This window comes from Bactrocera tryoni, chromosome 2 (genome assembly GCF_016617805.1).
Source record: "Bactrocera tryoni isolate S06 chromosome 2, CSIRO_BtryS06_freeze2, whole genome shotgun sequence".
NCBI lineage: Eukaryota > Metazoa > Arthropoda > Insecta > Diptera > Tephritidae > Bactrocera > Bactrocera tryoni.
In genome coordinates this window covers 54,773,231-54,799,493 of record NC_052500.1, presented here as the reverse complement: position 1 = coordinate 54,799,493, position 26,263 = coordinate 54,773,231, and the positions used below count along the sequence as shown (strand labels likewise).

The window sequence follows — 26,263 nt, the reverse complement described above, 5'->3', positions numbered from 1 at the left end:
GCTGGAGTTTGTAATTCTCACTTTTGTCCGGTTTTTGAAGGAAAATGCTACTATGTATGTGTGTCGGTAGGAGTTCTAATAATATTTGGGTGAAGTGGGTTGTTATAGCCTGAATTTGGTATCCCCGCAAAAGGAATACGGCTGTGTAAACTCAGCAACACCAAAAGCTCCGTCACTATCGGGAAGGACCTCTCCGAGCCGTTCGATACCTAACGAGGTTTCAGACAAGGTGACTCCCTATCGTGCGACTTCTTCAACCTGCTTCTGGAGAAAATAGTTCGAGCTGCAGAACTAAATAGAGAAGGTACCATCTTCTATAAGAGTGTACAGATGCTGGCGTATGCCGATGTTATTGATATCATCGGTCTCAACACCCGCGCCGTTAGTTCTGATTCTCCAGGCTGGACAAGGAAGCACAGAAAATGGGTCTGGCAGTGAACGAGGGTAATACGAAATATCTCCTGTCATCAAACAAACAGTCGCACACGCGACTTGGCTCTCACGTCACTGTTGACAGTCATAACTTTGAAGTTGTAGATAATTTCGTCTATTTAGGAACCAGCATAAACACCACCGACAATGTCAGCCTGGAAATCCAACGCAGGATTGCTCTTGCCAGCAGGTGCTACTTCGGACTGAGTACGCAATTGAAAAGTAAAGTCCTCTCTCGACGAACAAAAGCTAAATTCTATAAGTCACTCATAATTCCCGTCCTGCTATATGGTACAGAGGCTTGGACGATGACAACAACCGATGAGTCGACGTTACGAGTTTTCGAGAGAAAGGTTCTGCGAAAGATTTATGGTCCTTTGCGCATTGGCCACGGTGAATATCGCATTCGATGGAACGATGAGCTGTACGAGATATACGACGACATTGACATAGTTCAGCGAATTAAAAGACAACGGCTACGCTGGCTAACGCGGCTATAATCGTGTAAGCGGTGTCTACGCCAGTAAAGAAGAAGAAGAGGGTAGTTATAGCTTTAGTGGTTTACGAGACATGCACATGAAACTTATTAGAAGACCGGACTGTGCCCACAGGTGCCTCTCGCAGTTGCTGGAGATTTAATCCACAATTACCATACAACATTCATATCTTAAAAGAAACATTTTATTGATAAAATAAGCCACAAATAAATGAATGAAAATTATTTGTAGCTTAATCCAATTAAAAGTTCAATTTAACATCTTTCAAAATGGCCAGAGGTTTAGGCCACTACTCTCCGAATATATAGTATGCTCAAATTTAGTTATGCTAAACACAAGTTATTTCGCAATAACTTTTCCGAATACGTAAAACCAACAACAATTAAATTCGGCGATTTATAACGAGCAGTGTTTACCATTTCTACATACAACTTTCAAAATATACTAAAACTCGTATAGAGCTAGGCGCAAACATTTCATCATTTTGCGGTTTTTCATTAACTACTCCAGACAAATTAAAATTAGTCTGGTGAAATTCCCGAATTTGCAGCCACCTAGGCAGCAATTCGAAACCCACCGCCAATGTTATCAACGCCGCATCAACTGCAACTGCAACCGCAACTTCAACTTAACTCCACCGTCCGTTGCGCCGTGAATTGGGCTTGTTGCGGGCGATGCAAGTGTAGGTGCCCTGATCGGTGGTACGTTGCACATTCGCGATGAGTAGGGCGCCGTTCTGAACATGACAATATATTCGTTGGCAATCTGACGCCATCTGCAATGGAAATGTGCACGTGTAAGTAGCGTAATGAAAACAATTCCGTTTGATTTTAAAGAAGTGTTAGGGTAGTTTGTTTTATGAAAGCTTTCCTATAATTGTCAACTTGACATACGCAAATAGAGCTAAAAAGGAAGCACATGTCAGCTACGCCACATATACATATCTATCTCCAGTATAAACTATTTATCAACATCTTCTCAATCTCGCGGGAGTTGGCTTTATTACGCGCTCAAGCCAATATCATTTTAGTCTAAATTTAATTTTCGAAAAATTTCACAACGATGTAATTTTTATAATATTTTAATTCACTGCACTCGTTTACAGTCATTTTGTAACTTTGACGTTAGAAGCTGCTTCTTGCTAATTTTGGATAGCTAAAACATAAAATTATAGTAAAAATTTCCTAGCATGTATGATTTTTTGTATCTCATCAGTCGAAATTTTTTCTTTCAGATTTCTTGAGTAGTGGTTTTGGCAATTATTGACTAGGCCCGAGGGTTAAAATAATCATTGCTGAACTTCCTGTACCAAGTTTTCGCCAATGATATTCAAACATACTAATACAATATTTGAACTATTTTTGTTCGGAACTCGAACTACGTTCGAATTTATCGAAATGTGTATAGAATGGAAGTCGATAAAAATTCAGTTGCTCCGAACTCTCATAAAGGCAGAAAGCAAGCTGCGAAGAAAGGAATCCCTTCTATATGTGATTTGTGTATAATAAGCTAGCGATTAACGTCAGAATCTACGGCGTTTAGTTATAAGAAAATTCTGCAGACAGGTTGGTTTTTTTTCTATTTTTACATTAACAAAACCTTCACATACTCACACCTGTCGTCAATGAACTAGCCACGAGTTCAATATGAGGCGAGGCTGCTTCTTTCTGACAATTTTTTTCCAGAGAGTTTAAATTCTCATATATTTAATTTAATTCTTATTCTTAAAGTAATAGAGAGTATTTGAAAAAAAGCCCTAGTTAAGGTTTCAATTTTTTTGTAATTTGTTGATGGCATATGTCGGAACGCATATGTGTAATACTCGTAGTATGACTAAAACAATTGAATTTAACTTTCCACTTGCAGTTTTCAAGCTGTCAACCACTTTTGTTGCCGCAACGAGTACCAAAAGTGCATGGACGCAAAGCACCAAAGCAACATACCAACAATCGCAGCCGGCAAAAGAAGACCAGACGGCCAAACATACATATGTCTTAATACTCCAACAGACTAGAAGGTTGTCGGGCGTACATTTTAAGACAGATGCATTGGAGACTTCAAATGCGCAGAACTCTGACGATGACTTTAATTTGCGTATCCTCTCGTGCATAACATCCAAATGCGATTTATGTAAAATACGCGTTCGTTGCTTTGCCTAGCAGCCACCAGCAACTACAGAAACTACGAAATTGGCAACAACAATAAGCTATAGCACTAACAAGCAAGGAAGGGAAGGTAAGCTCGGGTGCAATCGAACATTTTATACACTACACTTGCAAAAATCAAAGCGAGGGAAATAACTTAAGGTGTAAAATGTCAACCAGAGGTTCGCAATTCAAGCAATTTTATATATACATATACTATATATAACTTATACGCTGACCGAAAAAGGTTTGTTAGAAAATTGAAAATCATTATTCATCAAAATTTTCGCCCAATCTTATCCATTTTTGGACCAAAGACACACTGTTATCATTAAAACACCCCTTACCATTTTCATTGAGATAACTCATATGTTGGCCGATATAAAGTCAGCTGGAAGTTCGAAAACCGTTGTGTTAGTTATATGGGAACTAAGGGTAGTATTGAGAGGAATCAATCCATTTTCGAAGTTTTGCAAATTTCAAATTTAATAATACGTTTTATGACATATTAGTAATCTGAGAGCATTGTTTCGCAGACGTTTACGCGACGCTGTTTTTCGAAAAAAAGGCAGTGAACTAATCTTGCTTTTACTTTCCTTTGACCTAAATGATTTTAGAAAATGGTTTTCACTGGTCGTTCATATATTCCAACGATGCCAGCAAAATCCATGACTGTTAATTGTAAATGCTTAGGCACCATTTCCTTTATTTTAGTATTGACATGTTGAACATTCGCGGACGTCCCGTTCTCGACCCTTTTTGAATCATTTATACCGATAAAAAATACTTCACCGCGACAAAGAATTATAACTGAATGTCTTTTCCAACATTCTAAACGTTTCGTATCCAGAAATTTTATTACAAAGTTTAATCTAATTTCTTCTTAGCGCCAAATATACTTTGAGTACTTCAGAAAGACAAGCTTATACTAAACGCTAATAATTATTGTGATGGGACATTTGCCACAGATTTTTACCAAAAAATTTCTTCGGACCATTCTTTAGACAATAGTCCTTGTTAAATTTCTGGAAGATATTTTTTTTCTAAGTGTAACAAACCTCGTGACAAACTAAAAATACCTGCTCAGGGTATAAAAAATATAAAGGTGACTGATGAAGAAAACCAAAATCGTTCACCAGCACCAGAGTTTTTAACTTCATAGTCATTTTGTAGTAACGTATGCGGTAGCTCTACAGGTCATCTACCAATACTGGGATATACAGCTTAGAAGGCTTACATTTTGTTGTTCTCTTAGAAATTTCAGCCATAACACCGTCTTTGGAGACTGTACAATGAGATTCGAATATTCGAGAGAATATTTCATGCATTTCTATGCTGTAATACATCACCAAAAGTGTGTGGAACATACCTGTATCAACAGTGGTTTCTAATGCTTTTAACAGAGAGAAGCTCACTTCACTATAAATTGTGTGTGTATGTAAGAGCTAGTGTGTTGGTGCAACACCAGTACGTCCTCTCCCATATGTCATATTCAAAGTTGCTGGTGACAGCAATCACGCGTTAATGCTTCACTATGCACATATACTTCATTGAACATACTATAACTAAAGGGTGTCTTTAGACATCGGGTTTTTCTGTTATTACAGCTTTAGTTTTAAAAAATGATTTTGACAAGTGACCACCGCGTCTGACTTGAATAAATTGATGTCGAGAGACCCAATTTCCGACCCCTTTTAGCAGCAGTGGAGTCATATGTTAGCGGCAATGCGCCAAATAATCTCTTCAAAGAAGCGACTTAATGCAACTTCACAAAAAATAATCTAAGGGTCGTAGCACGACCACTGACCCGAGATTATACAAAACCAATACACAATACCCAAAAGTTTTCTTCAAAACCAAAATTCAACCACTTCAAGAGCCTCTAATCCAGGCACGAAAAAGTCATTCATCTTGTCTTGTTTTTAAAGAAATATGGACCAAAGATTCCCTCTAACCATAGAGTACATCAAACAGTGACTTTTTGAGAATGTGCTCCACTCCACTCACTCCAAATGCGACAAGTTTGTTTTAACGTACTCATTCAATCAAAAGTCAGCTTCATCGTCTAATAAAACTGTTTGGTAAAAATCGGGATCGTTGGCCAGACACCCATTATATACATAACTACATACGTATGAATTCATATAAGCAATGTCCGCATATGGAAAAATTGAATTTGAAATATGAAGACGATGGCAGTGGTAACAAATTGTGCAGACACCTCGTCTTCAGTGGAACAACCCAATTGTCAGGTGAGCAATCGAGTTAGTAATGTTTCTCTCTATTTTTCCTGCTTTAATCTTGTTAATGAACTGTTGTTGCGCAAAGCCATCGAGACCAGGTTAAATTTTCGACGCTCCCTCCTTTCAAGTTGTGAAGACGCACCACGTTCTATTTAATTGTGGGGTTAGATGCAATCAACTTTAGGGCACCTTTCAAGTCATGTATATAGCTAATAACTGAAAGTTTCCGCTTCATACATACATTTTTCGTAAGTTAAGTCAACTCTTGTCATTTATGGTACGTTATATATGAATTTATTAGTTATACATAACACTTGTATTATAAGTTAAATATATGATTAGGGTTGCCATACTCACATTTGGTAGCGGAAATCCATTCAAGTGCCAAACAATTTCCTGGTTGTATGGTCTGTTCGATGAATTTGTAAATTAGTTGCGGTGCCACCTCTGCAAGGAAATAATGTTATCAGTTAAGTAAGTATCATTGGAAATATTATTAACAAAACACACAAGACCTATCCGAACATGAAACGCGTATTAGATCCACGTTCTGAAAGCTAAGAAAGCGGAATTGTTCAGAATTTAAGCTCATTATGAAGCAGGAAGCAAGATTTCCATACTTGGTTTCAAGGGAGATTAGCCTTTATTTATAAAAGGATCTTAGATGTAAGTTATATTATTTTAAAATATATCGGTGTGCTTGACATACAATGTAGAGTGTGCACCGAAGTTTTTCCAACGAGCACGAAATCTCCTTAAACATTTTCTAATATACGATGTAGGCTTCAAATAAATGAAAGTTTTTCGGTTGAAAGAGAATTTCGAACGCGAGGTACATACTAGAAAAACAGAGATATAAAAGTAGAATCGTGGAGAACAGCATAAAGATAGGTAGCATGCGTGATTTTCGTAAAATCAACAACCGCAGACACCAATGTCGTTTAATATACGGAAAAATGAGAATGATGAACTTTAGGAACTCAGTTTAAGTAAGCTGAGAGAGGTGAAGTTCTTTACCGTCAGCTACAACTCATAATAATAATAATTTATACAATACGGTCGGGATAACGCATTATTATATTTGATGACCAGCATTTAGATCAACTTTAGAAGTTTAAGTTTGTTATTTAGAGTAATAATCGATATCCATCGAAACTTTCTAAAATAAATATGCTGGTGCTAAAGTTTTTCTAAAGTTTTCCTTTATATCTTCTTTTATCTTTTTGACCCACCCCCTTTGAATATTGCACTCACACTTTTAAAATAATCTTAATTAGAATTATGAAATAAAATCAAGTAATTGCCATAATTAGCATTCCAATCACCTTCTAGTCGCAATTCCGCTGTGGCCTGGGCCGACTCCAAATCACTTTTCACAATACACTGATACGTCCTTTTGTCCTTCTTCGCAATGGATGTAATGCGTATGTGCTCTGTGAAGAGTAGACGGACGCGTGCTCCGGAATGCAGTGGATGACCATCCTTCAGCCAAAGAACACTCTCTTTGGGAAGCCCGAAATGCTGCAAATCTAACGAAAAGAACACATATCAACGGTTAGAGCTACACAAAACGCCAATCATTAGGCTAATTGTGCGAAATTTAAGTGAGTTTTTTGTGTGTTTCAAATAAATTCCGTGAATATTCAATTAAATTCTCGCCTACTGGCAAATGGAACTCACCAAGTTTGCGGTTTTGCCAAGATTCACTGTTTACACGGTGGGTTGGATGCTGGCAGTGAGCGGTGATGTAACAGCAATTTGTACTTCCAAAGTTTCGCTGCCTTCTGATTTGGTGGCAGTAGAGAAGAAGGCTCCGCTGTCAGACCGATCGACATTCATGCATTCCTTGATTTTTGCGCGACCTGTCGTCAGCAAATGCTGTGTGGACTCTTCGTTGTTTGGTCGTTTCGTATGCCAGCTGGAAGTAATTTACAATGCTTGAAACATGTGGACTATTATTTTACATATTTAGCAAATGTAGAGGCTATGAACAACTTTTAGTTTTCTCCCCTAAACTCTCAGCTCAATTTCTTGAGAATAATAATTTGGCAGCGAAGTTTCGTATTAGTGAATAATTGCGCAAGTTGTTTAACATTATGGATAATTACTTAGCTTAATGAGCCGTCAAGCGGGTAGGCAATCTACTACCAAAGGAAGTTTTGTAACCCCAATATAGTTATAAAGTCCCCAGACACATTTTGAAATCCAATAGTACTGCTTCGAGCAGAATATAGTAAGACTATGTTTGAAATTTTAAAGTTCTTCAATATTTCCTTAAAATTTTAGTCTACCTCTTCAAAGTAATCCCACTTGGCTCAAATGCACTTGTGCTAATGTTTTTACTAATCCTCGAAACATTTGTTTACTGTCTTCCATAAACACAAAGGGTTTCCCGGGGCGGTCGTTTGAGTTGCTGAATAACCACAATTCGGAAGAATCAATGCAGTATGCGACGGTGTGAAAATCAATTTGTCGGCCATAATTTCGGCCGGTTGACTACACCACATATATCGATGAATGTTTTTTTCTAATAACAGTGAATTCTTGTACCTAAACTGGATCAAATAGGAGGAATGCGTCGCCTAATTCTCATGGATCTAATGTAAGAATTTTGGAATCCGTTCGACTTTTAAAACGCAGAGACTTATATATTATATTAGGTTGTCAAATATCTCCCTTCCGATTGAATTTCGCGGCTATGTATAAAGCGCTATCTGTCAATACTATACATCTTTGAAAGGTCTTGGCATAGCCTACAAAACGGATCTTGCGTTCAACAGTTATAGACGAGTAAACATGGAGTTCACTAACGCCGAAATTTGCGCTATTTTAAAGTTTTCCTTCGTCAAAGCCAAATCCACTAGAGAAACGACGTGAGATTTATGGTGTTTTGGAGGATGGTACTCTATCACTTCGAACTGCGAAGGAATGGTTTCGACGATTCAGAGCGGGTGGATAAGCCAGCCGGCGGAAGACATGTGATGACGAATACCAATCAAAACATGGAAACATCGAGTTATACCGGAATTTCCCAGAAGATGAGAGTTAGTCACCAAACCACATTAAATCATCTGCAGAAAGCTGGATACACAAAAAAGCTTGATGTTTGGTTGCCGCATGATTTGACGCAAAAAAACCTTCTGGACCGAATCAATGCCTGCGATATGCTGCTGAAACGAAACGAGCTCGACCCATTTTTGAAGCGGATGGTGACTGGCGACGAAAAATAGATCACATACGACAATATCAAGCGAAAACGGTCGGGTCGAAGGCTGGTAAATCGTCCCAAACAGTGGCCAAGCCGGGATTGACGGCCATGAAGGCTTTGCTGTATGTTGTGTGGGATTGGAAGGGAATCATCCACTATGAGCTACTCCCATATGGCCAGACACTTTATTCTACTATTATATCTATTGAGAACACCTGAACCGCTTGAAGCAGGCGATCGATCTGAAGAGTCCAGAATTGGCCAACAGGAAGGGTGTAGTGTTCCACTAGGACATCGCAAGACCACACATTTCATTGATGACTCGTCAGAATCTACGGGAGCTCGGATGGAATGTTTTATTGCATCCGCCATATAGCCCGAACATAGCGCCAAGTTACTACCACCTGTTCCTGTCCAAAGCGAACGCGATGGTTGGTGTAAAGTTTAACTTAAAAGAGGCTTGTGAAAAATGCCTGTCCGAGTTCTTCGCAAATAAGGAGGGGTGCTTCTACGAGGGGGTATTATGAAGTTGCCGTCTAGATGGAAACAGACAGAACGGCGCATATTTTCATTTTCGTTCCGATCGCTGTAAAACTTTTTACAAAGCATTGAATAAAGAGCAAAAAAGCGGAAGGGAGATATTTGACAACCCAATATTTATTGGCCAATTTGTAGGTTATTTGAAAAAGTTCTGGGATAAATTTTTCTGGTAATGCTTTGTTCTGATGCCAAAATTGGAAAAAATTGGGACACTTTTACCTTTAGCCTCCATATACTCAATATATGAATTTCAAACATTTGAGTTGCTTTATACCGTTCATATCGGATGAAGGAGCTTTAAGGTGTCGATTGAAGGTTTTCTAAAGGATTTCTATCTTGTACTATGTCTGCGCTAACAGTAAAAGAGATGGCTGTGCCCATTTCTTTCGGAAATAAATGGGCTTCCGTTTGAATCTGCTTTTTGTTTTAAAAACCTAATAATCCACAGATCGTACCCCACAGTTGAATGCTATACTTTATTGTCTATGCTATGTTTGGAGTTTTTGTATAATAGTCATTTTAAATTTGCTTATCTTTATGCAAGTTATTTTACTAGATATATGTTTTCTCCACGTAAGTCTTCTATCTAGGTGAATTCCAAGATGAGTTACTTCATTCGCATGGGGTACTAAAATATTTTTACTCCCGGACACTTTTTTGGTCCGAACGAAAACGTAACATGCTTACACTATTGTTCACTCACATTTATACGCCAGTCGGCTAGCCATTCTTCGACAAACCTTAAGTGGTCGGCTAATATTCTCTGATGATATTATGTGGCATTTGTTACGGCTCAATATAGCTGTGTCGTCCGCGAAAGTTGAAGTTAATACATTGTTAGTTGTTGGAAGATCTGCTGTATATATGATGTATAGAGTTGGGCCTAAAACGCTGCCCTGTGGTACACCAGCTCTTATCTGTCTTTCATCAAATATGAAATCTCCCACTTTTACCGTAAATTACCGTAAGTAAAACTTAATATCAGTTCCACAAAGCGAGATCTCATTTACAAAACTTATATACATATATATATATCAAATTGGGCGCCTTCCTGCTATGATATACAAAAGCAGTTATTTCACGTATCTACATCTGACCACTATTCGGTTTGAATTGAGAAAATCCCGTGGCATTGCTAATGCCTCTGTTTGTGGGGGTCGCTTTATAGACGTATAATATGTTGTTGCCGGCATCCTGCTTGCCGAGGCATATTAAAATACTGCATGTCAATGTACTCGAGCGTATCAACTGTAATATGGGCGTGTACGTATGTGGCAAGGCAAAAATTGTCTGAACACATAGTAGCGCAAATAAATAAATGTAGCATACAAACAGGCGCGTACTCGTAACAACCACGTTGCGCTCATTTTTCCCAGACCAATAGGCTCGCTTGAGTATATCCACTGTCGCCTGAGTTTCTTTCTGGTTCTATACCACACAAACTCCCTCCATTGCTTCGCTTGGGTCGCTTTTTCTTCTTATTTTGTTGTTGTTTTGTTTATGTCGTTCTGGCTTTTGGGTTTTCTGCTTCTTAATTTTCTGCTTTTTACAATTTCCCTTTGTGTTTCGCCAGGCACAGTCGGTTTCCACGGTTCCAGTGTGCAACAGGACAGTTGCAGCAGTCATGTGTGTTAAATTATTTCCCTGCTTGCTCCTGACATGGTTTCCTTAACTCTTCACCAGCTCCTGCTGCTGCTGGTAGTTTGGGCTTTGTCTTAGCTCGGCTTGGTGTGCCGTCGAGCTTGTAAGCAAATATGCATGACATTCGCGTGCAAACATTACGGCATATATGTATGTACATGGCTTTTCGTGGTATGTAAGCGAAGGTGGTGGCATTTGAGTCTGCAGTAGTTATGAGGGCTCGCTCATATTTTCTGCTTCCATTTTCATGTTAAATTCTGAACTCCCCACATTCATTTAAATTTTGTCAATTTTAATTGTCCACAGTTATTTCATTAATTTAAAGTGCCTTTCTTTTCTCAAAATGGAAAGAGGGTAGTTTAAATATAATAGTCATTAGGGGAGAGCTGAGAATATATCTTCGAGCACACATCACTTGCACCGTCGTGCCTTTTTAGTACGTTCACATTTTATCGCAGTAAACTCGAGTTAACTGCCTATTTAGCATAACATACTATATAGTAGCTCCTTTAAAAGTTTAGTGCCAAAAAGTTTCCTTGAACTCAGAGTTTCTTAAAACTCCCTTCGCACAAAATTTTACATTAAACTTTGATCTTATTAAAAATATGCAAAATTCACGTTAAATTCTGAGTTCTTTAACCATAGTTTCAGCATCAAAATACAACATTAAAATTAAACTGAAATTCTATTTCTAAAAGTTGGTCCAAATTCTGAAGACTCAGATTCTTATTATTCGCATATCTCTCTCTATTCATCTTCAACTTAAATTGTCACACGAGGTGCTTTTACATGGGTTTTTGTTTGTAGTTTCAGAAATGTATGTAGATAGCTGGAGCTGGGTGACATATCCATTTAGTTCACCGTGTCGGTATGACAGGAAACTGCGCGGCTTATTAGATTGATAGGCAAGGTACTTCAGTCTCTCTAACTGAAAAATGGGAATTCCGTTGGTTTCCTTTGGTTCCCTGATGGCTTGTTCAATACACAGAAGGCATTGGCCAACTATTAGCAGCTGTGCAGTCGCAATTCTCTTTCAGTATAAGTCATAAGAAGTCTAGTGAACGCCTTGCACACAGAAAAGGATTCGTCTTCTTCTGTAATGGCGTAGACATCGCTTACGCGGTTATAACCGAGTTAACAACATAGCGCCAGTCGTCTGTTCTCTTCACTATTTGGCGCCGATTCGTGATACCAATTATCCTTCTCCATCTGACCTCTCTAACGGTGTGGAGGCCATTCTATTCCTCTGCTTCCATTTGTTCCTTAGGTTAATACTAGTTCTGAGATACGCGAAATTATCTACGACTTCAATGATATGGTTGTCAATAGTGACATATAAGCCAAAGTCCTCGTTCATAACCAGACCCATACGCTTGGCACATAGAAAAGTCCATATTTTAGTAACTGTTGAAGTTTTAAATGAACACTGTCCGATCAGCATTAATGTGGTTCGATTACAAATCTTAACAGCTATTTAGAAGAAGATGAGATATCCCGTATTAATCAAAACAAGGCAACATTATCTCGAATTTCACATTTTTAAAATCCAAGTGAAATAGTCGAAATATAATTAAAGCACCTAACCATATTTATGCTAGGTTCTGGGCGCTTTGCCGATATCTGACGTCCAATTAAAGGAGTTTTTCATCTGGCTTTAGAAAGAACTGTGCATAACACTCTAGGTGTTTTACTGTCGCCATGTAGCGGTTCAACCATCTAGTCTTAGCTATACTACTTGTTATGTTGTTTCTGGTATTAATAGTGAAACTGATTATTCTTTGGAGATCGAACAGTTTAAATTAAATCGACAAGGAAGACCTACTAAATCACTGCGTTTCTAAACGCTTTCTTGTATCGGCATATGTATAAGTTGTGTTTATCAAATTATCTTTACATTATCCAATTAAAATCGTATTTTTATTTCATTCAACTCTATCGGAGTTTAAATATTTTCATTCAGCATATTATAATCCTTAGTGGCGCATACATTAAGCTTCAGATTTGCGTATGCTACACATGGCACAACAACGGGATCGTCTAGGCGTACCACCACGCTTGTGGCCTTCTAATTTATTATTGGCGGCACGAGTTCACGCATTTCTATGGAAAAGAGAATGAAAAAGATGGGAGTGTTAAAATATTAAAAAAAAATATTATAACGGCATACTAATAATACAGTTGCTTATAGAAAGGAGTTACCAACAACAACAAAACCAAAAATACCTGCAAACTCAATGCAAATGAAACAGGATTAAACGACAATTACATATGCATGTGCATTCCACACATTAAAAAGTTCTTGTTTATTTGTTTGTTTATTTGCGCTCGTGCGCGCTTTTGAGTGCTTTTCAAGGGCCTCAAGCGTATACCTATTGCAAGCTTCACGTCTAGTTCGCTTCGAAGCTATCGCTAATTAATTTGACGATGTAATTAACACACCGCAACATTAAAAAACCCACACGCGATTGGTGAAGTATGTGACCATCTTGGTACAGTGTTGTCCAAATCATTAGCAACGTATTCGCATCGGTTTGCGAAGGAAAATTCGTTACATCTTAATCAAGTGCTTTCAATAGTTAGGTTCCATTCCCAAAGTAAATATTTTAATAGGATTTGAAGATCCAAAGCCCAATGAAAGTTTTTCGACGTCAAAAAATTAGAGCAAGTTACTAAAAAACAATTGCCTGACTATAAAGTTCATAATCCCAGAACCTGAGAAACCATACGCTCGCTTTATACCTTCTAATTTCCTACTGAAGTTAGTTTTTTCGCCCCATCATTTCAGTTTAAGTTAACGTAAGGAGAAACTATTGTAATTTTGAAAATTTTAATTGCTCAAAGATGGATATCCTGGATTCTGCAGTTTTCCTTCACCAAACACTTAAATATCGTTGATCAGCTTTCCTTTGAAAAGGTTGAGCCTTATAGTCCGAGAAGAGAAGAACCTTTGAGATAGCTATGAAAATATTTTCAAGACAGATCGTTATAATTTGTGGATTAATTACACTGAATAATATAAGACAGTAAAGAAAGAAATGCTGGATCAGCTGCAATATTCTATAAGCTATTGTTAAATTTTCGACTATTGTCTATTTTAAATCTGCTTTCGAATGCATTGACAATAGCTATCTACTTATTCCACGCTGTGTCTAAATTTAGCATAATGTGCGAAATATACTATTATACATAATGACGTTAGTCACATTGTATTGACAACATAACTAGGCGTAAACAACAGAATGATTAGCTCTAGAGAAGAAAAAAAGCGATGAGAAGCAGATCCTTATCTCAATGAACAAAATTATGCTTTATAAATATCTTATTATTTCCGTTCAATTATACGGTGCAGAACATTGAACGAGGGCGAACCGAGAAGGCAAGCAATTGGAGCACTCGAGAGAACTCTTCTCGGTACTTCTTGGGGTCGCCCGCGTACATCTGGCGTTATCTTGAAAAGGATAGAAACAACTGGCGAAGTTCGAAGTGCTGGGCCTAGATATAAATACTAAGCTCTGAATGGGTCCACTGATGCGAAGTTACAAAGTTGTTGGTAACAAAAGCAAGTAAGTGACCGAAAGTAACAGGCTTCGAAGACAAAGACAAACCTGTAAAGCTTTTCGTAGTAGAGCAAATAGGAAGAGATTACACACTTCAGCTGCCTTTAGATTCATCAAGATACAAGGTCTGTCGCAAAAGAAACAGGACTGTTAAAAAAACAACAAAAAATTTACATTTTTCAAAAGTTATATTTTTTTATTCAAAGTAGTTTCCTTGTGCTTCGATACATCGTTTAGCCTTTCAAATGAGTGTTTAAGGTCAGTTTTCGGAATGCTCTTGAGAATATCGGTCATCGCTTTTTGGATAGCTGAAATGCCCTGAAACCAGTGCCCTTTTATGGGCAAATGAAGTTTTCCAAATAGGTGAAAATCACAGGGTGCCAGATCAGGGGAGTAGGGTGAGTGACTAATATTGAGGTTTTTGTCAAAAAATCAGTTACAAGCGTCGACCGATGACACGGCGCATTGTCGTGCAACAGGCGCCAGGACCCTGCCTCACGGTATTGTGGTCGAGCACGACGAATGCGTGACAAAAGACGCTTCATAACATCAAGGTGAAACACAGCATTAATCGTTTGGCCAGGTGGGACGAACTCTCGGTGTATAATACCCTCGGAATCGTAAAAACAAATCAGCATTGGATAGACACTGATCACCATAAACTTTTTTCATCATTTGAAATGTTTCATGAAACGTGAAATTTAAAACAAAATTTAATATTTGCTCTTTGCATTATACGACCGATGATCAAAAGCTGCTGTCACTTTTTGATCGGTAACATCGATTGTAGTTATCCAATTGTCTTAAACTTTTTATGAAATATCAACAAGGGATCAAGCTTTTTATTTCATATACCCACCAATAGGTGGCGCCACCAGAAACAGTTATATTTAAAAAGTTCTGTTTCTTTTGCGACAGACCTTGTATTCAACAGATCTCCGTTGGTAACTGAAAACGCACCAAAATAACCTAACTCTATTCAGTTTACAATGGAACACTATATATTTTGCACAACACTTTATAGAGGATTATTATTTCACCTCTATAAAGTGTTGTGAAACGGTAGTAAAACCAAATGATTATTGGTGAGAAATTGCATAGTATCGACTTATTTTTTTAGCAAAATTCAAACCTTTGTTCACTAAATTCGGGAAATACTACATGTCATTTTATTCTTGAGTTACGCGGTTGTTGTCGCAAACGCTTAATACATAAAACATACAAGTAAAATATACATGCTTGGATATCAACAAATTAAATGCCGCAAGATGAGATCAAGCGTACATGGCTTTTGCGATGCTGCATAGCCACAATTTGTTGTTAGTCTTGTTGTTGTTGTAGCTAACTTACCAGTCAATTGAATTCTGATCATATTGCTGCTCGCAACGGAGTCCTGCGTCAGCTTGTGATGGGTGCGGCAGCGATAAACTTTGTGCACATCGGCGCGAGTGATGTTGTACACCAGAAATTCGCCGGTCGGTAGCATATGATTTTTCCCATCTAAAAATAAAGTGTAAGGAATGTGAGAAAATGTGTACAAAGAAGCGATAAAAATAAAATGCTAAAAGGGTTACGGTGCGAATTGGTTCAATGGAGGATTGTCAATGGCCCTTGGTCGGTGGGGATGTTCCACACTCAAGCTCTGAACTCTCAAAACTCGTAGCGCTGGAAACGGAAGTGTGAAAGTGTAGCTCAGAGGAGGAAACCGGCTTTTCAGTGTGTTAGCTGGTTGTGCTTTGGTGATTAATGGCGCTCTTGCTTCGGCGTTTTTCACTTCTTCGTTTTGATTCACTGAATCTAGATACATACATACATATGTAAGACTAATGAAAAGCAAATGGTTGCGTAGACTAAACTTTGACAGTTGTTTGACTCCTTTTTTTATGGATTTTCGAAAGCTGTTGGAATTTTAGAATTTTTGCGATCTTCAGGTCATTGACCTATGTTTGTTACCGATAAATTAATTTAAATACGCTAATCCAAAAATACACTCATGAACAGAGCATATTTTCAATAACAGGTTACCAATTTCCCTAGTAAAAGCTTTTAGCTACCTGCTGCGTTGTAAACTGTCCACCAAGGGCTATCGTGGCCCACGGAAAAGCCAACATAATTTTCTTGAATGCCTAAAAGGGCAAACTCATCGAAATGATGAATCTGCACAGGAACACGTAATCTCCGTTAGGTTCCTTTAATGCGCTGGGGTTGGATCCCACTATTTACCAATACCAATATTTAAATCTATTTGGTTCTTTAACACTCGAACGGAGAAAATTCAAAATACTTATAATCCTTACAATTCATTTTATTAGTACGGAATTTGACCGCAATTAATTATCATTTTCCTTAAGTAAGTATGACGCTTTTATCGTGACTCCTCTGTACTTTTAATTATTTAAACATATAATTTCTACTCACCTTCTTCTAGCGATGGATATATATTGAAATTCGGTTCCTGCAGCAACGATGTCACCGTTACACACTTTTTAACAAACGACGGTGTATTACATTTAATTAACACATTGCTACCAATAAAACCTCCTGGATTTTGCACTTCCTTTTCGTAGCGTTGATTTACAACTGCAAATAAAAAAGAAAAAAAAGAAAAACATTGCAAATGCATTAATTACTCAATTTACAACTAGACATACAACTATCTATTAGCACATTGCTGAAAGAAAAACGTAATGAAACATACATTTGTGTGCATATATTCGTGAACTCCTAATTCGGGCCACATAAATTATTTCTAAAAGCTCGTTAATGGCGAAAGCCAAAATCAAAATAAATATTTACAAAGTGCTGACAAGTCTACTATTAATTACAAAAATGCTTTATGTAGATGCGTTGGAATCAATTTAAAATGAATAGTAATATGCGCATCGTTCTCATGACAGTCCAGTCCACCGGACCTCACCCGGATTTTTACCGACTACCAACGGCCGATTCGACATTCTTCAAGCTTATTTACATAATAAGTTTAAACAAAAACAATTCAAATTTGCAGTCGAATGGGTGCACATCTATCAGAGTAGCGACGTTAAAGAATTTGCATTGATCTCCAAAACTTGTCCACGGGAACTCATTGGAGCACTACACCTTTGAGGTTTAGTCCATATATTACATACATTTCGTTGGTATAACTGAATTCAATTTGTCCATTCCTCTATTAGAGTCATTTAGTTTGAATGACTGCAAAAACTAACGTGATAAATATCAAGTTACAGCTCAGTCACATTCTAAGCTCTAAAGTCCGATTAAGTTGACAAAAGTTTCTTGAAATATTGTCATTGAACTCAAAATATCATTAGCATTTTGATAAATATTTGGCTTCAATCCTTATAAGCACCTGTTCACATAACCTTTTGCGATTATTGCAATACTGATTATGTGAACACTTGCAATCGAAAATGAATACTAAATTACGATATAAACGGTAAAGGAACTTACCGATACAAATGATTATCATACCCTCCTCTTAACCTCTACTCACTTTAGAAAAGGAAGATGTATACAATTTTATCTACACTGGAACTAGGATAAGCTTTTGTTAAAATACTTTGGACAATTTCGTGAAGATATCTTGACAAATGTAATGTATTTCCGCAGAACGACTGCATTTTTAACGATCAGTTTGTATGACAGCCACATGCTTTAGTGGTCCGATAACGGCGGTTCAGACAAATTACCAGTTTCTTAGGGAGAAAATAGCGTGTGCTAAATTTCAGATCGATACCTCAGAAATGGTTGGAGGATAATATGTATCTGATAATGGGTGATCTAATATAGGTACTTTTTTCAACAGCCTTTTGTTGACAGACGACGCTCGAGTCGTGTTAAGCTGTTACACTACTTTTGTTCAGTTGTGTTTGGCATTTCATCATGTAACTTTATTAAGAAAATTCACGTTTATAAAAAATGTTTTTTGTGAGCTTCGCGCTTCACTCAATTTATGGAAAACATAATCTTGTACCGAGCTTACTTTTCGCAACACCATCAACCGCTTTGAGACTTAGAATCAGTATAGAACATCATTCGACCGAATATATCACGCATGCTGTGAAGAAAATATAGCGATTCAGCGCAGTTCGCAGGATTTCGGACTGACGTATCGGCTCATTGAAGAAAGCAAAATTGCCGTATTTGGGACGAATAACAACCAAGAAAAACCAACAGTTTGATGTGGTTTGTGGGCCGGTGGAATCATCGGTCTATATTTCTTCAAACATGATGTCGGTGAGAATGTAACTGTCAATAGCAACCGTTATCGACTCTTGATCTCGATGACATTTGCTTTCAACTAGACGTCAACACTCAATGAATCGATTTATTGAGAAAACTCCTTGGTGAGCAGATAATTTTACATTTTGGGCCGGTCGATTGGCCGCCCGGATTGTGTGATATCACACCGCTAGATTTTTTCTGTGGGGATACGTTAAGTCTAAAGTCTATGCGGACAATCCCGCTTCGATTCAGGTCTTGGTGCAAAACATCACATGTGTCATTCACTAGTTACCAGTCAAATTGGAAATTGGAGTGAACGGATGAATCATCTGAGACGTAGCCGTAGCCAACATTTGAAAGAGTTAAAAAAATATAAAAATCAGAGAATGTTCTTTCGAATGATAATAAATATTTCTCCTTAGATTTCAATCACTCTTTAGAATTTCTGACGTTTACTTTGGTTGTTACAAATTTCGTGACAAACTTAAGTCGGTCAGTTTTTCCTTTCTTATTGCTTTGCAATAATAATAAATCAATAACTAAATACGCAGGTACATTAAATTTTACCACCGAAAATTGGAAGTGGCACCGCGCACTTTTTGCTGAAATCCCATACCTCGGAAACCGACCAATCGATTTCGATGTGAAGTGGATCGAAATCATACCATAACCACGCCTACTTCCGACCCATAAATAAATTCCACCTGATTCCTTTAGTCTCCAGTGTACAAATAAAGAAGCAATTAATATAACAGAATAAAACTTTGGACGAATAATGCCTTTGGTACGTGCCATCTTATGACCAAAATTGTATAAAACCAATAAAAAACTGTTCAAGCACTTAGGTACCGAGTATTTTGACCCCGGTACCTATAGTTGACTTTTGATCGAAAATGTCGGTCAATGTAATATACATATATAATAGGTTGTCAAAAAAGTCTTGCGGTATTTTCGCTAGTTGGCGCTGAAAGCGCGTAGTTCTAGTTTTATTCGTCGCATCCGGTCATGCTATATTTTTTTGGAAAGCTCATTGCACGCGCTAACATGTGTTTGATTGATTGTCGTTTCTTTTAAGTCGTTCGTGAGTTATAGCGTCGCAAACATGGAGCAAAATAAAGAGAAAATACTGCATATTTTACAGTACTACTACGATAAAGGCATAAATGCAACTCAAGCCGCCAATAAAATTTGTGCAGTTTATGGACCCGATACAGTTTCCATTTCCACCGCACAACGATGGTTTCAACGTTTTCGTTCTGGTGTAGAGGTGGTCGAAGATGCGCCACGCTCCGGAAGGCCTGTCGTCGAAAATTGCGATAAAATCGCTGAATTGGTCGAAAGAGACCGCCATAGTAGCAGCCGTAGCATCGGTCAAGAGCTGGGCATGAGTCATCAAAAATTCATTTCAATTTCAATAAAAAAATAAAAAAATTCAATAAAAGTACCGCAAGACTTTTTTGACAACCCATTATTACTGAAATTACCGGATAATCTTTCTCTTATAATGATATGTATGTGAGTCCAAAATGTGTTGAATCGGACCAATACTTCCCTTAGCACCCATATATTTAATATTAAGATTTTCGAACTTCCGGTTGACTTTATAGCAAATATATAGTGTATCTTTGTGTCTAAAATAGAAAAATCTGAGCGAAAACTAGCCCCTATATAACTAATATGAAGATTTTCGAATATACGGCTGAATTTACTCTGCTTTTACAGGGTATTTCCCTGGTTTTGATTCTTGCAAGAGTATAGAATGTTCGGTTGCACCCAAATTTAGATCTTCCTTACATGTTTCTAATGTATTTTCTGTGCTAATATTTTTGAAAAAAATCAAAATCAATTGTAGGTGTGATTTGAGAGTCCTCGTCTCGTGGGCTCTTTCAGATCTCTATACCCCGGGGAGGGTATATTAAGATTACCACGCAGTCTGTAACACCCAGAAAGAATGGTTAAGATCATATAAAAATGGACAGCATGATATACTGAGTCGATTTAGCCATGTTCATTTGTCCGTTTGTCAGTATATACACAACTTCAGTGTCCGAGGTCTTTACATTGACTGCGGCCACTACCTTCTTCTTGCCAAGATACATACCCGCCTCTGTGCGAAAAGATGTGGAGCCTAAAGGAAAGTTTTAAGACTGGAGCGTACTTTTGTAGGACTCAAAGAGGTGATATTGTGCCTGATGTTCAGTTCATACTGAAATTGTAGAGGGAATACTTCTCCAGTCCGATGAATGGCAGGAAAGTGTGAAATCTGGAGCTATCTGGGCTGTTCAAATACGTCGGCTGAGAATTGAAAAGGTGCATGCATCAGCTTCTTTGCAATTAGTGGCCGGATTACTTTGACTATATGCAACTTTAGAAAACTCTGGGATAATGCAACAGCATCAATTTTGGCGGTAGTCTGTTGTCGTATTAGGACTATAGTCAGATATAACAAACAAGCACCGCCACAACGCCACTCTTCCCATAAGAGGCAACGTCAGCCCTACGCTAACACAACAACTCCCGCGTAATTGCAAGTGTGTATATATATACAATGAGTATATATATGTATGTCTATATATACGTATATAAACACAAACAGCGCAGAACGTAATTGCATCCTTGCACGTTTCGAGGCGGCCAACCGAACGACCAAACGACATGTGAGGCAAACACACATTTCTCGCTGATAATTTGAATTTTTGGCTCGTCAACTGCAGCAGTGGAGCAAATTTGCAAAAAAGCTAAAAAAAAACTGGGAAATTGGAATGCAATGTGAACGAAAAACAGTGAAAAGGATGCACCGACAAAGCCTAATATATGTACGCCTACTGTCAACTTCTGTCCACTTGACCACCATCACCGCTGCCGCTATCACATCAGTTCAAAAGGCCCATCAAGCCTGTTTTCAGAATACAAGCAAATAAGCTAGCAAAAAGCTTTCGACACTAGCATTGATAGTACGATATATACGAGCAGAATTCGATAATTTCATAGTTCGATAGCCCAACTACCGCAACAGAAATTTGGTACCGATTCAGACGAATCGAACTACCTGTTTTGTTTTAACCGCATTTAGAATATGTCGCGACTGTGGATTTTGGAAAGATAGATGAAAGAAAACGTTATATTTTCCCGGCAAATTTGCGCAGAAAAAGGTGAGACTACCCTATTATGAAAGCAAACAATTTCTAAGTTGCATTATGTATAGTACATATAAATTAGAGAAGGGTAGACCCGCCGCCATATTTGGTCAAAAAGGTGGACTTCGGTTTGTTTCCATACTTAAAGGAAAAGGCCAAACGTTTCGAGATAAAAGAGACATATTTTGAAAAATAAATTGCTATATTTCAAAGTGTTTGTGTGCTCTTGTACACTATATACGTACTTAGCGGACCAACCTCGTGAGTGTTTGTGAGTATGTGTTTGAGGAAGTTGGTGCAGGACATGAGCAGAGTAAAAGGGTCCACTTTTATTCTGGCAATAAATGGTCGGTGTGCTCTGCTCGACACGGCTATTCTCCATAAAATTCTCTATGCAATTCCACAGTTTTTGTTGCACAGGCGTGTGTAGTAAGCGTGAATTTCGGTGGTAAAGTTTGGTAAAATAGCATTTAGAAGCAGCGAATGCTTTCTTCCCGTGCAGCAGTCTTCGACCAACATGACCAATGCATCGCACATAGCCTCAGTGGTGTTGCCTTGTTGCTGTTGTTTACACATTTTTGTCAACACAAACCCAAGTACCAACAACGTAATGAGCGCAAAAACTAAAGAAACAGGCAAGCAGAAGAAGTGGATACTGTAGCATGTAGTAGGATATTTAATGCTCGAAAATTCTACGAAGAAATGCGGCGACTAACGGAAGGTTTCACGAACGGAGCATACTCTTGTAGAACCCCCAAAGTTGAGCCATTAACCGGTGCCCAGAGCATACTAAAATTATGAAGAGAAAACTTCTCCAGCCTGCTGAAAGCAGTGAAAACATAGCACCAGCAGATGGCGAACCCGTTTCCCCAATCCATGACGATGGAGTAGACGTTCCACTGGCCGATCGTGAAAAAGCTCGAATAGTAATTACCCGTCGGAAGAGCAACAAAGCGGCGGGGACCAATGGATTTCCGGCCGAGTTACGGCCACGGCGACGAAGAACTGACAAGGATAAAGCATGCCCAACGATTGGAATTTAAGTGTGCTCTTTCTAGTTCACAAAAAGGGAGCCTCCTCAACAACGCATATAAGGTTCTATCGAGCGCATTGTGGGAAAGATTAAAGGCCTGGAAAACCAACAGCTGACCAGATATTCCCCATGCGCCAAATCTTGGAAAAACCCGTGAAAAGAGGATCGACACGCACCACTTCTTTCATGCTTTTGACAGCGGGAAAAGGAGCTGCCTTTAGCCCATGTCTGAATTTGGTATCACCACAAAACTAATACGGCTGTGTAAATTGACGTTGAGCAACGCCAAAAAGCTCTATCAGGATGGGAAAGGACCTCTCCGAGGGGTCCGATACTAAAGGATGTTTTCGACAAGGCGATTCTTAATCGTGCGATATAATATAATATATATTCAATATATTATAAGTATATATATAATTGGGCATGTATTTCAAAGCTGTAATTTTTAGGAAGAGTGAGACTATAGTTCTTATCTTCTATAATAAAAGGGTCCCATAATTTGTAACAGTGTAAGATGTTTTCGAAGAATTTTCAAATATACTCCTATATATTGGGCGCTGGAAATTTTGCCAAACCAAATTGTAGTATAGCCCAGGGGTGACTTAAATTGGTGGTTCAGCAAACCACTATACTCCTTGACATGAGAAGAACAAAATACCGCTCTGCTAATTTTTATCCAAATGAGTGTATCGTATATTATGAGGGTATGTGAATGTTTTTGTGCATTTGAGACCACTGGACAGTAAAATCTTTCGTTAAGATACTACAGTTGGAGTTGGCGTTATGCGAAATTAAAAAACACGGTGAGAAGTATAGTTGCCACATAACAACAACAGCGAAGTGTATTACAGCAAACATAATATGTAAGTATGTGTGTATATAGATTATATAAGAAATTTTGAAGCTGTCAGCTTTGCTATTTTCCTTTATACTCAGCGACTGATTGAGCTGTTGTATGAAAGCTTCCCTGCGTGTTGTAAGGCTTCACTTTGACGCAACTCGGCTACGTCCCGGCATAAGTTTTCTGTTTTTCCTACCTATGTTGGCTGAATTTTCAATTTGCCATTTACCGCTATAAGCCCATAGCGTTCCCTCTGCGAGTTTTTAGGCATACAAATTGCATGTTGCGTATACGCAGTAGTTTGCAGGCATTTCAGCCCAACTACATACTATGTATGTATATATCACAATATGTGTGTGTGCAAATGGGTGGGAGTGTACTATGTGAATGTATTTTTATAGGAAAGCGTTCATATGTGAAATGCTCAGCGATTTACTATCAGTCTGTTTAATTTTCAGGTTTCTGTTTATCGCTTATAAATGTGTATAGAGTTGATTGCTAGTGATGTATGCTGCCGCACCTCGATTTCAGATAACAGCGACATCCGTTGTCAAGAAACTATAAAGTTTTAATCATATTTGTAAAGTTTGATAAATAAAAAGGGAATTATTCATTTCATTTAACTCTGTCATAGCTGTGGGGACTACTCTTCAAATAGTTTTCCTTAAGAAGGTTTTTGAGTTATACATATGACTTTTTGTATCATATGCATCTGAAAGTCAATGGAAATAAAAATGTCTCTTAAAAGAAGTGAACGAATTTTATTTATTTCAGCTAGAGTGGCACCAAATTTTTTGAAATACCTACCTAATTGTCTGAAGTATCAATTATAAAGTGAATTGAACGTGCTCAATATATCATAATTTCTAGATGGCATCGGTAAAAATCTTTACACGTGATAGCTTTGGAGAGTATAGATACACGAAAAAGTATAGAAAATCATTTCGAAATCAATTTTCAACTTGCAGTGGTAAGCACTAATGTACTTATCACAATTTCTCTATCATTCCAAATATAATTTAAAACATAAGCTGATCATTGATTCTAACAGTTTTTTTGATTAACGATAATTGTAAACGTTATCAGCATGTAAATGTTGTCTACCACTGTGCACTTCAGGTGAGAATGATTTTACCATTACCAAAAATTTTCTGTGATACGAAAATTTTAAAATTTAATTTTAACTCGGTCTTGATAATAGACATAGGTTAATATTCAGCTCTTGATTCGCCAAACGTTGAAGAAAATAATCAGCTAAACTAAAAAGTACAGACTCATCGAATAGAGACAGAATAGTCATGATGTTTCATTAGGTCACCGTCTCTTATGTTAATCTCTTTGTTTTTATACTCTCGCAACAATGTTGCTAACGAGAGTATTATAGTTTTGTTAACATAACGGTTGTTTGTAAGTCCTAAAACTAAAAGAGTCAGATATAGGGTTATATATACCAAAGTGATCAGGGCGACGAGTAGAGTCGAAATCCGGATGTCTGTCTATCCGTCCGTCTGTCCGTCCGTCTGTCCGTCCGTCCGTCCGTCTGTCCGTCCGTCCGTGCAAGCTGTAACTTGAGTAAAAATTGAGATATCATGATGAAACTTGGTACACGTATTCCTTGGCTCCATAAGAAGGTTAAGTTCGAAGATGGACAAAATCGGCCCACTGCCGCGCCCACAAAATGGCGGAAACCGAAAACCTATAAAGTGTCATAACTAAGCCATAAATAAAGATATTAAAGTGAAATTTGGCCCAAAGGATCGCATTAGGGAGGGGCATATTTGGACGTAATTTTTTTGGAAAAGTGGGCTTGGCCCCCTACATATCTCGGAAACTACTATAGCTATGTCCACCAAACTCAATGGAGTCGTTTCCTTCAGGCATTTCCATCGGATAATAACCACGCCCACCTCCCATACAAAGGTTATGTTGAAAATCACTAAAAGTGCGTTAACCGACTAACAAAAAACGTCAGAAACACTAAATTTTACCGAAGAAGTGGCAGAAGGAAGCTGCACCCAGGCTTTTTTTTAAAATTGAAAATGGGCGTGGCGCCGCCCACTTATGGACCAAGAACCATATCTCTACTAGACCGATTTCAATGAAATTCGGTACATAATATTTTCTTAACACCCTGATGACATGTACGAAATATGGGTGAAATCGGTTCACAACCACGCCTTCTTCCAATGTAAAGCTATTTTGAATTCCATCTGATGCCTTCTCTGCATAATACGAGTATAAACATTAGGAACCAATGATGATAGCGGAATAAAACTTACAAAAATACGGTATTTGAAAAATATATAAATGACGTATTATGAAATCTCGATTATCACTTTACCATGCGAGAGTATAAAATGTTCGGTGACACCCGAACTTAGCCCTTCCTTACTTGTTTTTAATTAATGTTGTCGCCTTTAAAACATTCCCCATTTGATATTATGCACTTATTTCAGCGCTTCCTCCAATTGTAAAACTCGATTTTTCGGATAGCCTTTTGCTCTTTCAGCGATTTTTATCTATCTTTTTAGAATCCGTTTATTTTTTGTTATAAGTCACACGAAGGTACAAGTACATCTGGCGAATATGGAGGCGGTGATATTGTTAGCATTAGTGTTTTTGGCTAATAATTAGCTAAAAAAAATTTAATCTATTTCTTTTATGTTAGTGCCTTTGGCAGCTATTTTTACCAAGACTACATACAGTTAACATGTCACAGACTAACAAACTGCTGCCGGGGTTTTGTCAAGGTACCTCAGACCATCG

The 26,263-nt window shown here is 38.0% G+C and overlaps 1 pseudogene; it reads right to left on the bottom strand.

Moving 5' to 3' along the window:
- Positions 1-4,598: 4,598 nt before the first annotated feature.
- The window catches only part of LOC120768761, a 29,678-nt pseudogene continuing 8,013 nt past the window's right edge, over positions 4,599-26,263 (bottom strand).